This window comes from Dreissena polymorpha, chromosome 3 (assembly GCF_020536995.1).
Source record: "Dreissena polymorpha isolate Duluth1 chromosome 3, UMN_Dpol_1.0, whole genome shotgun sequence".
Classification (NCBI taxonomy): domain Eukaryota; kingdom Metazoa; phylum Mollusca; class Bivalvia; order Myida; family Dreissenidae; genus Dreissena; species Dreissena polymorpha.
Genome location: NC_068357.1, coordinates 2,465,189 through 2,481,880, shown reverse-complemented (window position 1 = coordinate 2,481,880; position 16,692 = coordinate 2,465,189). Strand labels below are relative to the sequence as shown.

Genomic DNA, 16,692 nt, shown 5'->3' with positions numbered 1-16,692 from the left:
AATCAACATTAAATGAAAGGGGTGTGTAACTTAGATGCTTTATTTACCTATTACCATGTAATGAAATGCATTTTTGTGCATATTTTACTGAAAATCAGCAAAAAATGCTCCAATTTTAGGGGCAAAGACTTCTTTCTTTATGTATAACTATCAAGTATTCGATGAAAATGTACTTAAAATCAGGTAAAATTAATAAGTGTATTAATATCATTAAAACAAATGAAAAAGAAAACTTTATGGTCAAGAATGCGATCCAGATATCATTAAATAATATTTTAATTGATGAAGTGATTTGTAACTGTACTTTTATTTGATACATTGTGTTAATTCATAGCTTAAAACTTAAATTATGATTTTATACCAGTTATATGTTATCCATTTAAATGAAATTATATACCATTTTTATTAACTGAGTCAACTTTGAACTCTGAAAGCTATGACAACTATAATAATATAAAGAATTATTTGATTTTAGATACTAAACATTTGTTGAGTTACTCCCCTTTGATATAAATTTACCATATACATAAAAGTTAGCAGACACCAATGTCAAACTTGTTTTGTCATTTTCACAGTTTCATTTCCATGTACATCTAATATGGTAAGTATTTAACATGTTTATTCATTGTTCGTTTCATAACTACATGCTATGTTTATAGATTTTAATTGATAAAACATTTTCTCAAACATCATCACAAGGAAATTTGTCTGCAATGTCATTGATGGTATTCATCACATATATTTACTAAAACCCGTTTGAATACATGCAAAAGTAGTGTGCGTGAACATTTGAAACCCTAACATGAAACCTACACTGTCTTTTGTATTTAATATTTGTTTTTCCAAAACTTGAGTAGTACTCGGATAGGAACTAGTAAGCGGACATTGTTATCACTTATTTTATTATCTTGTAAATTAACTTATTTCTGTTGATGAATTATTGTGTATGCCTAATATATGTTAATTTCTGCCTATTCTAAACTATTGTTTGGAATATATTAATAGGTTCGACAAAAGAACTTCATCAGCCAAAGGAATGCCACATTCTTCGGGGAAGAAAACATGGCTACATCTGGAGAGAGCTTAAAGATCTACTATGACTGTAAAGTAAGAAAGTATGCATTGTTAATTGTAATTCTGTTGATCCTTTATTACAGTCATTTATTAAAGAGGTTTACTAAATAGTTAGATATAAATGTACTTACAATGAGAACACAGGCAGTTATAATTATTATAAAATCAAAGATGATTTTTGTTTGCTTCAAAAAATGAAGCAGAGGAGTGTACTGAAGACATAAATGACTACCATGTGGTGATCCTGGTCTGGTATGACAAAAATAATGATATTCATAAATATCATAGTTTGATTTCTCTCAAACATGATCATTGAGAGTAGAACATTAATGTCATTTCAAATTCTCTATTTTTCTGCAAAGTATTTCATATGTATTTCTGTTTTTCAGGCCCAGATGGTCCTATGATGACTCAACAATAGATGACAAGGAAAACACAAGAACACCTTTTTAAGACGAGGTCCACTTTTGAGAACTTTGACTGGAAATCATAGTGCTTCATTTGTGGCGAAAAGTGCAGCTGTCATAGAGACAATACATCAAGAGGTTTTAGCAGAAGTTGGTCCCTAGGGCCAAAAAAAAAATGTGTGTTTCGGGAAACGGCTGAATTTTTTTTAGGTATGGTAGGTATTTTTGTCTGATCTTTGCGATGGCTCACATGCTTTTGCAATGGGAATATCCGGAAAAAACATCGTACCGAAGTATGCGCGTCCTAGAAATTGGACCATATTCCGTTTCTTGTTGAATTCTCAAATGCGCATAATTGAATTTGAAATCCGAAACACTCTTCCCTATTTATTTTTTACTCGACGTTATCACATTCTTCAAACAAACTGTAAATGTACAGTGTGTTTTTATCTTTTCTCTCGAGAAAAGCGCGCGCAAATTATTCCCTACATGAACAACGTCACGTCAAACGCATGGAAAGCGTGCGTGCATTAAATTTCCGTTCAATGTTCCGTGGTAAATTTTAACAGAATGATATAGCGAATGATTTGGAATTTGACATTTCCTCAAAATTAATTGCAAATCAAACACAGTGTATATTTAATTTATCGTTAAGGACGTTTACATAAGTCACTATTGAAACAGTTATTGTACTGTATACTGGTGCAACAGAAAATCCAGACGAAACTGGATTAAATGTTGGGTGTTGTCAAAACGAATCCCGTATTAAACCCCCTTGGGAAGAAACACCCTTCCCTAAAAACAGCATAGCGGAAGAAACTCCCTTTCACATTTTGCATAAACGGAAGAAACACCCTTCCATAGCGGAACAAACCCCCTTCCAGTTTTCAGACAGGCGGAATAAACCCCCTTCATAACTGTTATTCAAACTGTTCGAAAAACATTGACACGTAATTAGATTCACAATTTTCCTGTTTGAAGCAATAATAAACATTTTGTATATTACATGCTCACATTAGTATCACTACATTATATATATGATACAGAGACAAAATATAAACTCAATCGTGATACATCGGCTATCTCGGATTCCTCCGTAAGATAGGCCTCGTGGCTAACGGTCGCCATATTGCCTTGTATTACTACTTTACTACCCAAAAGGTTGTCAGTCTATTGTTATGAGGCTGTATACGATGCGCGTTGAACTAGCGCCAAACTTTTTACCGAAACTTTGATATTAATAGCACTATTAACGTTCATTTGTGTTGCATTTTGACCTATTATCCAAGCGATTTACTTTTCCATTATTATTTAATCACCCTATCATCCAATTTTTAAGATGAAATTACGGTGTTTACAAAACCAACCAAACCGAAAGTGAAACTGGATGCATTACGTTTCGCGATGTAAACATTAAATATTTGTTCAGTTTGAGGAAGCGAATCGATAATAGACGTTGGAATATGTATGCAATACAGACTATCATTGCCGATTGTAATACTGGCTAAAAAATACCTTTTATGACAGGTCATGTATAGAACGTTAATCAAATAGTGACCATAAATCACTACAAATGTCTGGGTTGTTCATTAATATAATTAATGCACGTTTCTGATCTAATTGCCTGTATCTAGTTGTAATTACCATGATATTGATAAAATTAAAACGTTTTTTTCATAAATTAACATTACATGTTTTATTTTTATCATTTAGGGAATATATAATTGTATCATTGTCATCATTAAATATTCTGAAGATCTAAATTATCTTGATTACTTTAAAGTAGAATTTTTAAATTTTACTCATTATTTTTAATGAATTTGCACATTTGCTTGATTCAAAATAAAATGTATTAATAAGGGTTTCAGTTGTTAGTTTTAACCCATTTTTAGTTCGATTAAATTTAAAGTACTAACTACGTACATGTATGTAAAATGCTATTGAGTTCGTTTCCTGGGCCTAGAACCAGTACTTAGGTGTCTCTTGGAGATTTCTTAAGAATGCTCCCACACTGGGGATCACACCAGTGACCTCCAGAGCATTATACAATTGAGGATGCATCAAGATTAAAAATGGTACATGTATAAATTAATAAAGAATCAATAACAATCAGAAACTGTGCATTTTTTTCAGTATTGTGTGAAAGGATTTGAAGTAATTATGTTTTTTTGAAATATGATTTATGTGAATTTGAATAAATATATAAAATTTAGTGATTTTCTCAGACAAAACTGTTTATTACATACTAAAGTATTCAGAATGTATTATTGTAATATTCATTCAAATTTTTTAGTACAAAAAGCACTTTTCCCTGGCATTTGTATTTATAGTACTTACATATTTTATAATTCTGACAGCATTTATAAACTGTGTTCATGCAAGCATGAAACTGGTTTCATGTTTTGAGTATTTAAACAAGAGGGCCATGATGGCCCTGTATCGCTCCACTGCTGAAAAAAGGTTGAAACAAATTTCTCTGCATGTGCAAATACTTAAATATAGGCCCTATTTAAGCACATGTACACTTTTGTGACCTTCTGGACTGGGTCAAATTTAACCCCAGGGGCATAATTTGAGAAAACTTTGTAGAGGACTACTATATCTCACTACATACAAAATGTGGTAGCCCTAGGTCCTAGAGTTAAGGACAAGAATATTTTTTAAGTTTTCACAAAATAAGCAAGATATAAGCGTATATAATGTTCAATTTTGTGACATGCGGTTCAGGATCAAATTTGACCCAAAAGGCATAATTTGAACAAACTTGGTAGAGGACTATAAGATGTTACTGCATACCAAATTTGGTAGCCATAGTCCAAATGGTTTTCAACAAGAAGATTTTAAAGATTTCACAAAATAGGCACTTTAAAAGCGTTTATTCAATTTTGTGACCCTCCCCCCCTCCCCCCCCTGGGGCAGGGTCAAAGTTGACCCCAGAGGCATTATTTGAACAAATTTGGTAGAGGTTTATTAGATGTCACTACATACCAAATTTGGTAGCCCTAGGCCCAATGGTTATGGACAACAAGATTTTTAAAGTTTTCACAAAATAGGCCCCATATAAGTGTATGTTCAGGACTATTAGATGTCACTATATACCAAATTTGATAGCCCTAGGCCGGATTGTTATGGACAAGAATTTTTTTGAAGTTTTCACAAAATAGGCCTTATATAAGCATATGTTCAATTTTGTGACCCTCGGGGCAGGGTCAAACTTGACCCCAGGGGCATAATTTGAACAAACTTGGTAGAGGATTATAAGATGCCACTACATACCAAATTTGGTAGCCCTAGGCCCAATGGTTATGGACGAGAAGATTTGTAAAGTTTTCACAAAATATACCCTATATAAGCATATGTTCAATTTTGTGACCCCCGGGGCAGGGTCAAATTTGACCCCAGGGGTATAATTTGAACAAATTTGGTAGAGGACTATTAGATGTCTCTACATACCAAATTTGATAGCCCTAGGCCCAATGGTTATGGACGGGAGATTTTGAAAGTTTTCACAAAATAGGCCTTATTTAAGCAAATTTTCAATTTCGTGACCCCCAGGGCAGAGTCAAATTTGACCCCAGGGGCATAATTTGAACAAATTTGAAAGAGGTTCACCCCAGGAACATTCCTAAGAAATTTCATCAGAATTGGACCAGTAGTTTAGGAGAAGATGTTTAAAGGAAAAGTTTATGCATGGATGCACGATGGACACATGACCTTTGGCCAGTGGAGCTAAAAATCAAATTAAACATTTAGTTTTGATGTAAAATCAGTTTTTATATGCAAGTGTCTATTTCACTTATAAATTAAAACAGCATATTATTCATTATTGAAAAGATTATTCCAAGCTTGATGTCATATTTCAACTTTGCATAGTGTAGTTAATTGAACATTGTTTTGAACTGTATGGGCAGCTATATTTTTTAATTTATGTATGTTGTATTATACAAAATGCATTATTTCTACCACAAGTAGACCATATAAGGCCTACTGCTACTAAATAGGCACTGGTATGAATTTGACACTGTTTTTGATGCTCATACAAAACTTTAATTATTACAACACTTTAGTATATTAAATATTTTCAAGTTTTTGTTCAACATTTTTTGCAAAAGAAAAGAGTGTCTTAATGCATTTGAAAATATACTTAAAACAAACTAAAAATGCATTTTAACATACCTTTTTCCTGGTAAAGTGTATTTGGGATGATAAAAAATACACTTGAAGAGTATTAATGCTGGAAAAATGCAGAAAAAAATACATTTGTTTCTGTTAGAAGTGTGTCTTGTCTGCATTTTTAAGTGTATTAAATACATCAAATGCAGATAAATACAATGCCAATACTGTTACATGTATTGTAATGGACATACAATGCACTTGTTCTTGTAATTAAATGCTTTAGTGAATTGAAATAACCTTTTATAACGTTTTAACAATTAATAATACCTTTTTATATAAATTTTCTTTTGAAATATGACACTTAATAGATTTTTGCCCCACTAGTAAGAGATATAATTTGTGCTCATAATGCTTTATCATTACACTATATAATATCATTTGTTGTATGAAAATTACCCGTAAAATTCATGTGAAAGCTCAAGAGATCAATAGCAGCGTGCTATACCCTGCTCCTTTTTACATGACTTGATGGTATTTAGTCCCCAATTCTACATGGCCAAGGGCAAATTAATGTGCAGATTTGACAAATAAGTCATAACTGGGATCCAATAGGCAGACTTTCATATTACTTGTATTTAATTTAAATCATGATCTGAATTGCTCTTTGGCAAATCTTCGTTGGTCACAGTATTAAACTGAATTTTGTTCACGTTGTAGTGATTATATTTTCAATATTTATCAGACAACATCTTTCTTCAAAAGTTTAACACGATTGCTTGGTTAATTTAGAAACAAGATCAATGCATCATAACATAAAATGAAAAAATGTGTAATAGTAAAAATGGCAGCAAAAAAGCACTAGATTATCTGCCTTAAATCTGAGACGTTATGTTAATGTATTGGAATTTCTCATAAATAATGTGTTCCATAGTTGTATAATTGTATAGTCCCATGCATGAGTGTTGTCAATGTCACAATACCAATTAAAATCTATAATTTACTAAAACAATTTGAAGTTTGATGTGTGTTTTTTTCAAGATCTGTTATATATATACATGTATATATATATATATATATATATATATATATATATATATATATATATATATATATATATATATATATATATATATATATATATTGTTGAAAAGTTAACATGCAATAAGTTTACTGTAATTAAGTGACAAATAGTTTTACTGATTTGGTTGGATGCATATATGCAGATATATCATGGTTTGTGCAGAGGACAGTAGCAAAAACAAGAGCTGTCTCCGTAGGATGACATATGCCCCCGATAAACGCTTTGATAGAAGTTATGAGCATTTTTCAAAACCTAAACGCCGACCCTAAGTTCAAGGTCAAAGGGGTCAAAATTTGTGTGTGTATGGGAAGGCCTTGTCCATATACACATGCATACCAAATATGAATGTTACATCTGAAGCGACATAGAAGTTATGAGCATTTTTTCGAAACCTAAATGCAAAGTGTGACGGATAGACAGACGGACAGTGTGATCACTATATGCCCTCCTTTAGGGGCATAAAAATGTGTTTCACATTGTTTTGGTAAATTAGTAATGTAGTTAAAAGAACAGAATCATCAATTATAAAGTTATTGATTATAAAGTGTTGCTGGCATATTTGATGCATTCATCTAGCTATAAGAAGGTCCCTGTTTTATCCGCACTGGCACTGAGCGAGGGTTCTCAAAATCTTTAAACAATATGAATAAGTACATATAGGGTCGAGAAAGCCTTGTTGATATGGGGGCTAAACACCTGAAATCAAAGCGACCCAGGTTAAAGGCCGAGGCCAAATAAATAAACCAGACGCCGCATGAGCCTGCTATACTCTGAACAAGTATTTTTTCTTCTCAGAAAACTGGCTTAAGTGTCTTACTAAGCTTTAGACTTTGAGTTTCAGTGCAATCTATCTAAAATAAATTGGTTTAATTAAATATTTTGTAAAAAATAAACATTCTGCACAAATTCAATTATTTACTTTACCTGTGTGCATGAATCATTTCAGTCTTGATGGTTAGTGAACTATGTCAAAAGCACCATAGCTATGAAACACTCGTATTTTGAATATTGCAATGTTCCACAGAAATGATGCTGATGATAATTCTACACGATCATGACATGAAAAATGATGAATTATTAGATATATTTCTAAATTCCATTTCCACCAACAATTCGGTTATTCCACTGCCAGTTCACATGCTTCGTACACAGTTGAAAATAACACTATTCCACTCAACAACCGTGACACATGTACTCAATTTTTCAACTTTTCGCAATTAAAATTGTTTTCTACTGTTATTGTTGTTGTTGTACTTTTGAAAGTAGTTCGAAAGATGGCGACTATTAACCCAGAGATTGATTTATGAAATAAATCGTCTGCTGATCCAGAGTGAATATAAACTGTGCAGTGACAATCTTGTGTCAAGCTCGTATGTACCAATAAGGGTCGTCGTCAACCGGATTTCATGTTTTAGTTGTATACGTATACCAGGCCACTTTTATCTACTGTAAAGCATTTAGAAAAACACAATAATGAAAAAAATAGTGGTTGATGTATAACAACAAAAACACAAATAACACTATTAAAAAGTCTTATAAGCGGTACGTGGACCATATCTTGTGCCAATTTCATAGATCTATATGTGGGCTTGTAATTGCTAATTATATTTAAAAAAAAACAACAACAGATTGACATAATTATACACCGACGTTTTACAGGGAGTTATTTAGGAGTCACGCTGTTGGGCGGTCGGTCGATTGGTTGGACGGATGATTGGTTTGTTTGTTTGTCCGAATCAAATGTTTAAAGTTTGTTGAGCGAATTCATTTTTCAAGCTATTAAATCAAAACTTTGCATATGTAATCCCCTTTAAAGTGAAGATGTGCAAGACACTTTTTCATGAGCAGTGATCCACACGTTCTTGAGTTATTTAGCCTTGATAGTAAACCTATTATGGCAAACGTATACAATTTTCTCCGTTTGTGAAGTGATCTTTTTCCATATTTCTCAAGCGATAGAATTGAAACTTGAAATATGGCAATAACATGAAATGTATGATATTCAAGAAAGACACAATTTTGTTTGCTGTTTCAAAGTGGTGAGAGGACATGTTAACGTAGCGCACCTCTAATGGGCACATATCCAAATATAATCTAATTAATTATTTTCTTAATCAGCATCATTTCACTGAACTACATGCAAATTTGTAGGTAGGCTTTCCATGCTTTTTAAAAATATATACCGTTTTTTAAAAACCACCCTACGCTCAACTTTTGTACAGTTTATTTTCACCCCTGGGGTATATAAAAGTTCCATAATTCATTCAAATTTCCGAATATGGGCATGCTTTTGGTGTGTATAGATGCAGTAAAGGTGTTTAAAATTTAAACAAGATGAAATAAGTATTCTTTTACATACATTTATTTTTTTACAAATTTTTATCTATGGAAGAGCGCCATGAAATGCAAGTGATTTCAGCCAAGTAAAAATTGGGTCGGTTAAAAACAAAGTGTCATAAAATTCAAAATAGTTTCATTTAAGTTATATTTTAAACATAGTTTTTATAGAAACACTATATACAGCAAAAATACCAAGAAATAGATTTACCGTTTACTTTTTGAAATAAAAACAAAAATGCAACATGCATCATTCGTTTTTTTCAGCTGTTAATCACCTAATTTAGCCATAACGTTGTTTTAATTTTAAAAATTGAAGGATGTGCATAAAAATTTCAACATATTAAACAAAAAACATAGCATATATGCTACATTAAATCAAATTACGTTAGAAAAGAAATAAAACGTGTCGCAAAAAGTATGCGATGTCGGCAGGATTCGAACCTGCGCGGGAAGATCCCAAAAGATTTGTAGTCCATCGCCTTAACCACTAGGCCACGACAACTTCAAATTTGTGCAAGCTTAAATTAGATATTCATAAGTAAACAGGTAAAAAGGCTCGCCAATCTTTGAAGAAATCGCGAAATCGTATTTTTCAGATGATATTTGGATCAAAGTCAATATTTATTGTAAAAATAATGTATTCTAAAGGAATTACGTAAACATATAACAAAATTCGAACTTTGAAAAAAATATAATGCATCTCTCGGAAATAACCGATCATTGAAGATCGGCAATGATCGTAAAATAAATCGCGGGAAATCATTAGAGGTGCGCTACCTGAAGTCATGTTTGTGACAAAGCTGTAGTTTATGTACGTAAAATGCATCACGTATAACGATCATGAAGTTTAAACTTAATTAGTTTTAACCCAATTCCAAATCATGGAACAATTGTTAAGAGTTTAATGGGCAGATATATTGACTTTATTTTAACATTAATGAACTTATGCATATTGCCACTTTTAACCTGAACGTGTTTTTAAATAAACCTTGTAAAATTCTACTTGCAAATTATCTGATAACCTGTGTACTTATTATATTATGCTTGCAAAAACTGTGCATATTTGTTTTAAATGAGACACTCCATACATATATATCAGCACATGTAATTTAATCATGAATAAGACACAATTCTAATACAGGGAGCTTAATCTCCAAGTATAAACATGCTTGACATTGATGTCAATAGATGCTACATGTTCTCAACAAGATATTGTTCCCAAACAGTCGATACCTACAGATAATTCTTACTCACTTTAAGATCAAAACCGTCGGTGGATACCGTAATCCTGACAAGTAAACAATGATGAGAAGCTATTTATCAAACGTGATATGGAGAGTCCTCAGTTAATCTGCACTAATCGGAGCAAATTATCAGCTACATTTGTTCGAGTGGACAGAAACAAACGCATTTATCTTGTAATCTAAAAGTTCTCAGTTTAAAAATTATTAAAGGGCGGTTAACTGCATTGCTTGTAAAACTTGGTTGACGAATTAAATTGTTGCAAATTTTTGCCCAGATCTTCGACTTCAATCTGAAAGAGCCATATATACATGAACATAATAATCTGCAATTCTGTCGTGTGTGTTTCTTTCCCCATAGTAATACTGTATTCGAATAGTAAAGCTTAATGCGAGTGAACTTGTTTATATTCAAGGGTGAAGATAGCTTACTTATAGCCCTCTACTGCTTATTAACCCAAGCTAAAATAAGTCGTAGCTTGCTGATTCAAGCCGAAATAGGTAACAGTTTGCAACTTCGATTATACGCGTGTCACAGTACAGAATGCATGCTTAAATATACGTAGTACGTTTGAAAAAAGAGTCTTGCTAAACTATAATTAGTACTTATAAAACAAAGTGTCTTTTATTTCATTGAAACGAATTTTGTTTGAAGAAAACAAAATGTGTATGTTCAAAAGCGCTTGGTGCGATATATATGTTTACTTATTTTTGCGTGTGTACTTAATCGATTAACTCTTAAGGCTTCTAGCGCAATCGCTTGTATAATTATATCTATGCAATTACTTATAGCAAATTGTTCGTTATTCTACCGATTACAATGCGTTTTTTTCAGTAACGTGTTCATCTAAATTGGAATTGGATTAAAGGTAGATCCAAAAGTGTGCTTCTGCTCGTTGGCGCTGTTCGGCAAATGTTGCTGTAATTTCACCCGACTTATATTTTAAGTTGTGTCCAAATACATCCTTGCTTGAAATTAATTCTTGAGTCAGACAAAAAAAAATGTGATAAAAGTCATAAAACTTATCCTAGGCGGTAAAACAGTTTGGCCGCCTGTGAGAAGTTTGTTTGAAAAGCTCTCCAAAAACAAGGATATTATCATTAAGTGTGTGAAATCTTAACTCTGCACAAATGTAAAGACAATTATCCCCATCAAGTGATTTCTACTGATAGCATGTTCTGATTCCTTCGCCAAGCTGTTTGTTTTCACTGCTGATGTGTGCACAATGATTTTATCTTATCTGAGTAAACATTGCTCTCGACGATTTTTTGTGACAATATTATGTGCGTCGTCTGTTCGTTATCATGTACCATATTAACACTTCAGAGCACACATGGATTGCTCAATTTTCACGAAACTTTTTCAGCACATTTGTCGCAATGATATTTCGGACAACGTCACTATGTCAGATAAAAAAAGGGCTTGTTAAAACTCTAGAAGAAACCTGTGTTACACAATCTTCATGAAGCGTACCCAGAACATGTGTTTCTATGATAGATCAGCAGAGTGTTTGGAAACGATTTTTGTTCGTTAAAAACATGGCTGTCTGCGGGAGGGGGGTAGCAGCTGTTATAACATGGGTATAGTCAAACCTTGTGACACTCTAGAAGTCTGATGTTTCGCACAATCATTATGAGACTTGCATAGAACCTTTTTTTCAAATGATATATCAGCATAGTTTGAAAATGGCCCTTGTCCTTTTAAAAACATGGCCGCCGTTGGGTAGGGCAGTTTTCTTATGTGGTTTTAGTGAAACAAGGAGGCGTGGCAGTTGTTCGAGGCTATAGTGATATATTGTGGACGCGCTAGAAGACAATCATCATTAATTTCAATCAGAACAATTTTTAATGATATCTCGGCTGAGTTTGTTAATTATTCCGGTCTGGTTTTTCTTCTTTTGCGTCTGGGAAACCATGTAAACACTTAAAAACACATATCATTTTGTCCAATGATCATTAAACTGGCTCAGAACATTAGTTCTAATGATTTCGAGGTCGAGTATGAAATAAGTTCCGGTCCATTAAAAAACACGCTTAGCGGTTCTACTAACCTATTGTGTAGACAGCGATGTTTCAACAAAAGGGATTAAAATGTGCGAAAGCGACTCTTTGCGGATAATGGAACGTGTTTGTCAAAATTGTCAATACTATGCGTATCCTTGGAAAGTTATGAAATTCTACGCTGGATCATAGTGTGCAATCGATAATTGCCGGGCGTAACATCGAATGATTGATAACGATAGCGGAAGTGACAAATGCGCGGTTATTTTCGGGCACTATTTTTTTCAGAGATCTTTTTTTTACAAGACGAAAAAAGTAGGGTCGGGACCAAAATCGTAGGTAGGGTCGGGTTACTCGAAACACGCATTTTTTTGTTTGGCCTAGTTGAAACTTCTATATCTTCAGACTCTAACTCTCTATATCGCAAAGTGTAAGATATTGCTACTGCAATAAATGATGTAGCAATTATTGACAGATTGGCAAGTGTTCCAAATGGGGATATCGTAGCCATTGAGGCTCGATAACATAGAAAAAAGGTTGTTTGACTAAATACTACCAGTGTAATACTTATGCATTTTCCGGGCTGACACACAATAAGGCCACTTCTGAAAACCAAACAATTTCATACACAATAATTGATGAGATAATTAAAATGAATTTGAGCATTCTATTGTTGTTGATAAAAAGGTGTTCTTCTTTCCTAAATTAAAAAAACGTTTTGTTGAAATTGCTGAATCAGAAGGATGTTCAAATGATGCAAACTCTTATAAAAGTTCCAATTTGAAAAAGTTGTTTGAAAATTTTGGCCAGAGGTATCCTTTATTCATCAGCATGAAAAGCCTGACCTAGTTTGTTCGTCTAGTTTGACTATTAATGATGCTGTCAGAAAGTCAAAGGAGATGGAACAGGTCATTCAAGATGACAATGAGTGTTCATACGATGAACTACCAGAGTCAGAGGACGACACAGATGAAGCTGTAGTTCATAAGGGGATGGGTATTTTGAGAAGACGAATTATAGAGAATAATCCTAAATTTGATGACTTCTTTTACGCTCCGGAAGAAATCAAATTGTCAGGTCAGAAGCAGTTTGTGAAGCCTCTTCTTTACAAGGAAGTGTGTTGGTTACATACAAAAATGCTACAAGAAAGCTTCTGAGAGGAACATTACAAGATGTCTAGCTGTTGCTTGTGACCTAACTACACTTATCACGTAAAACCCATCCCCTAAACACCTGGGCTTAGAGATACACCTCAACAACGAGTTTGGCAGCCGCCATCTGATTGAAGATATGTTCTCTCTTGTTTATTCCATCTCATATCCAGATCTTCGGTTATTCTTGACATCAGCAGCCCAACAGAACATTGCATCACACAAAATAACAGACTCTGGTGGTATTGTACCAGACAATATACTACCTATTGACCAAAGGGGGAAGCTTGTAGTAGCAGTTGCTGATAACTGGAATCTGAATGAGCAATCAGTTGATGGTAAAAGGACTTCTTCTTCTTCTTCTTTGCGTTCGCGCATGGTAAAAGGACGACTCATGCGATGACAGGCATGTTGGTCAGCAGTGCGCCAGCCGAGTCAACGAGGATTCCACGACTTCCGAAAGCAACAAGTAGGACGTTTGACTGTCAGTCACTTTCTGGTTTACAGGAGTTGTTTTTCAGTGTTTGTAACTTGAAAACATAATTTGATATTTGCATCATTTGTATTAGTAAATACAATGTAAAACCTCATAATTTACAACATTTGTAAATAACGTTTATCAGTCTGTATCAAGCACTAATACCTGGTTAGATTTGATTGTTGAATAAAGATGATACATGGAACACTGCATAGCTGTTCTTTACATTTGCCTTGATAAGTCTTAAAGTATTTATTAAAGATTAAAAGCAAACTTATTAAACTTGATGGTTGTAATGCCAAATGACTTTCCACGAACCAGGAAAATGGCCACATAGCGTATGTAGTCTTGGTTACCATAGTTACCAACACAATTTTAGGCATTTACTTTTGTTTAAAATGAAGCTTGTAAATGTGGCTATATAACAAAGAGGTTAGTTATCACAGCAAATGTAAAGCATTTGAATTAAAAAAGAGAATGATATGTCAATACTCAAATTTTCGTTTATTTTTTCCATTTTGACCATGAAATGACCTTGACCTTGACCTTTGATGACCTTGGTGATCTGTATGGTAGAAGCCCTATATCAATGGATTACTTCGATCAGATATTAAAGTCAGTACATATAGGTTTTCCATAGACGTATTCAATTCATCTTTATTAGTAATTGAATCATAAAACAGCGGCCATCTTGGACGCCATCTTGGATTTCTAAGCCCTCCAGCAATTTCCAGAAAAACGACATCTTGTTCTGTAATCTACAGACCCGGACGAACATTTTTGTATCTTAAACCCTCTGTTTATGAGTTGTGGCCAGTTAGATGTTATAAAGCTTAAAAAAGTGCAGCAATATTACTGGTTTGTACTATTTCTTAGTGTTAGTACTTTTTATCATTTTTAAGTTAAATGAACTGTGTCACAGTAAAAGAGACATTAAGGCGCTTGTGGCCAGTTTGGAAATAGATCAGCCTGCAGTCGCTTGAAAGCTGTTTGCTTAAAAGCGTTTTTCTGACAATAACAAATAATTTAATTGGATACTGATTTGACTGCGCTTTTCCTGTGACCTGGCTCAAATAAAAGAATTGTCATTAATCAAATTATTTATTTCGAACATTAATCAATTGTTTTTCTTGTCCCTCGGGATCAATGACTCCAGCACTTTCCTGTTGAGAATTGAATACTGCTAAAGGCGATGCTAGGGGGCGTGAGAGATGTTGCACCTTCCAGTATCGTTCGATTGTTCATTGTCGGCTCGGGTACTACGTACATGTACCCCGGGTACTCTTAAGTATACTTACATGTATCCCGGGTACGGTAAATATACTAAAATGTACCCGGGAAATTTAATCCTAAATCAGTCGTTGTCAACTATTTTTTTGTAATAATTATATATACACATTTATGTCAATTTTCTGTAGAATGGCCTCTATATTATCGGAACACATACCCAAAAAGCATGTTGATGCAGTGTTTTTTGAAGAGAAGTGTGTTTAAGATAATCGGTTGCGCGTTTTACGACATCGGATTTTGGGCGCGAATACAACTCGGGTACAGTCTAATATGGACCGAGTACAATTATGTTTATTTACCGTACCTGGGGTACATGTAAGTATACTTAGAGTACCCAGGGTACATGTAAGTATACTTAAGAGTACCCATGGTACATGTAAGTAGTACCAGAGCCGACAATGACCAATCAAGCTTCATTATCCCTCATGAACCGACTCAAAAAACCGAGTCGGCAATATTTGACTTAATTTTTGGTTTGGTTGCTCTCGAGGGATCGAAAATTTCAGAATCTTTCTAAAAGCCCTACGGGTTTGATCCCCAGAAGCGACATTGAAAACTAGCATACTTTGTTATCTAAAAGGCTGCTAAACCTGATATACAATGATAATGTGAATTTTCTCTCACATGATGTTCATCAGTCATATTATATAAAAACTTACAGCAGTAGTAAACAACTGGACAATAATTAATGAACGCATTTTTCATTTGTCTTTGACACTTTGATTTTGACATGGCCTAGATTTAAATATGTGACTGGACTTTACCAGCACTCTTGTAACAGAGCTAAAGTTTAAATTTACCATTGAAGATCACCTAAATCCAGATTTGCTGTTATAGACGTGTGGAAAGTTTTAAGGGTGTGACAAGTAAGCAAAAATTGGTCATTACCCAGAGGCCACAACTGATCTATGACTGTATTAAAACAAGAAAAATCAGTGCCTGATTTAGATTTCCTTAGACAGTTCAATAAAAACTAATTTCATAAGCCTGGTAACAGTTTAACGGTAATGCTACCAATGTGTCACACCAGGGCCTTGAATTTGAAATCTAGGACATGCATGGTCATTTCTTCATGAAATCAGGACACAAAATTGTATTTTAAGTCCTTAATTGACCTGGCTATAGTTCTCAGATTATTATAAGCTCAGTCAGTATATTTATATCATTATTTATGCTTTGTGTATTGTAAACATATACACAATCATGCAGTTACATGATAGCAATAAATAATATCAAAGCTACCCATACTATAAAGGTCATTGACAAAGCCTATGGTCAAAATGTGAACACATTGAGTGTAATCGCCCTCTCGTGCCAGCAAAAACAACACGTTGACAGGTTGTCATTTTTGACAGTTCTACTTTCACTTTCATTTTGTGATATCAAACTATTAACAATTATGTGGCTGAGAAAAATATCGCCATTGCTTTTTATGCCCCCGGTAGGGTGGCCTATATCAGTTGAACTGTCAGTCAGTCAGTCAGTGTGTCCGTCCGTCCGAAAACTTCAATGG

At 33.8% G+C, this 16,692-nt stretch overlaps 1 long non-coding RNA gene and 1 other non-coding gene across 2 annotated transcripts; one reads left to right on the top strand and one right to left on the bottom strand.

Moving 5' to 3' along the window:
- The first annotated feature begins 535 nt into the window (after nt 1–535).
- LOC127873895 (uncharacterized) lies at nt 536–3,166 on the top strand. Its single transcript, XR_008046428.1, has 3 exons — nt 536–601; nt 1,006–1,107; nt 1,464–3,166. It is a non-coding gene; the product is annotated as an uncharacterized LOC127873895 (long non-coding RNA).
- Nucleotides 3,167–9,438: 6,272 nt separating this feature from the next.
- Trnac-aca (transfer RNA cysteine (anticodon ACA)) lies at nt 9,439–9,520 on the bottom strand. The gene has a single exon. It is a non-coding gene; the product is annotated as a tRNA-Cys (tRNA).
- Nucleotides 9,521–16,692: the final 7,172 nt, after the last annotated feature.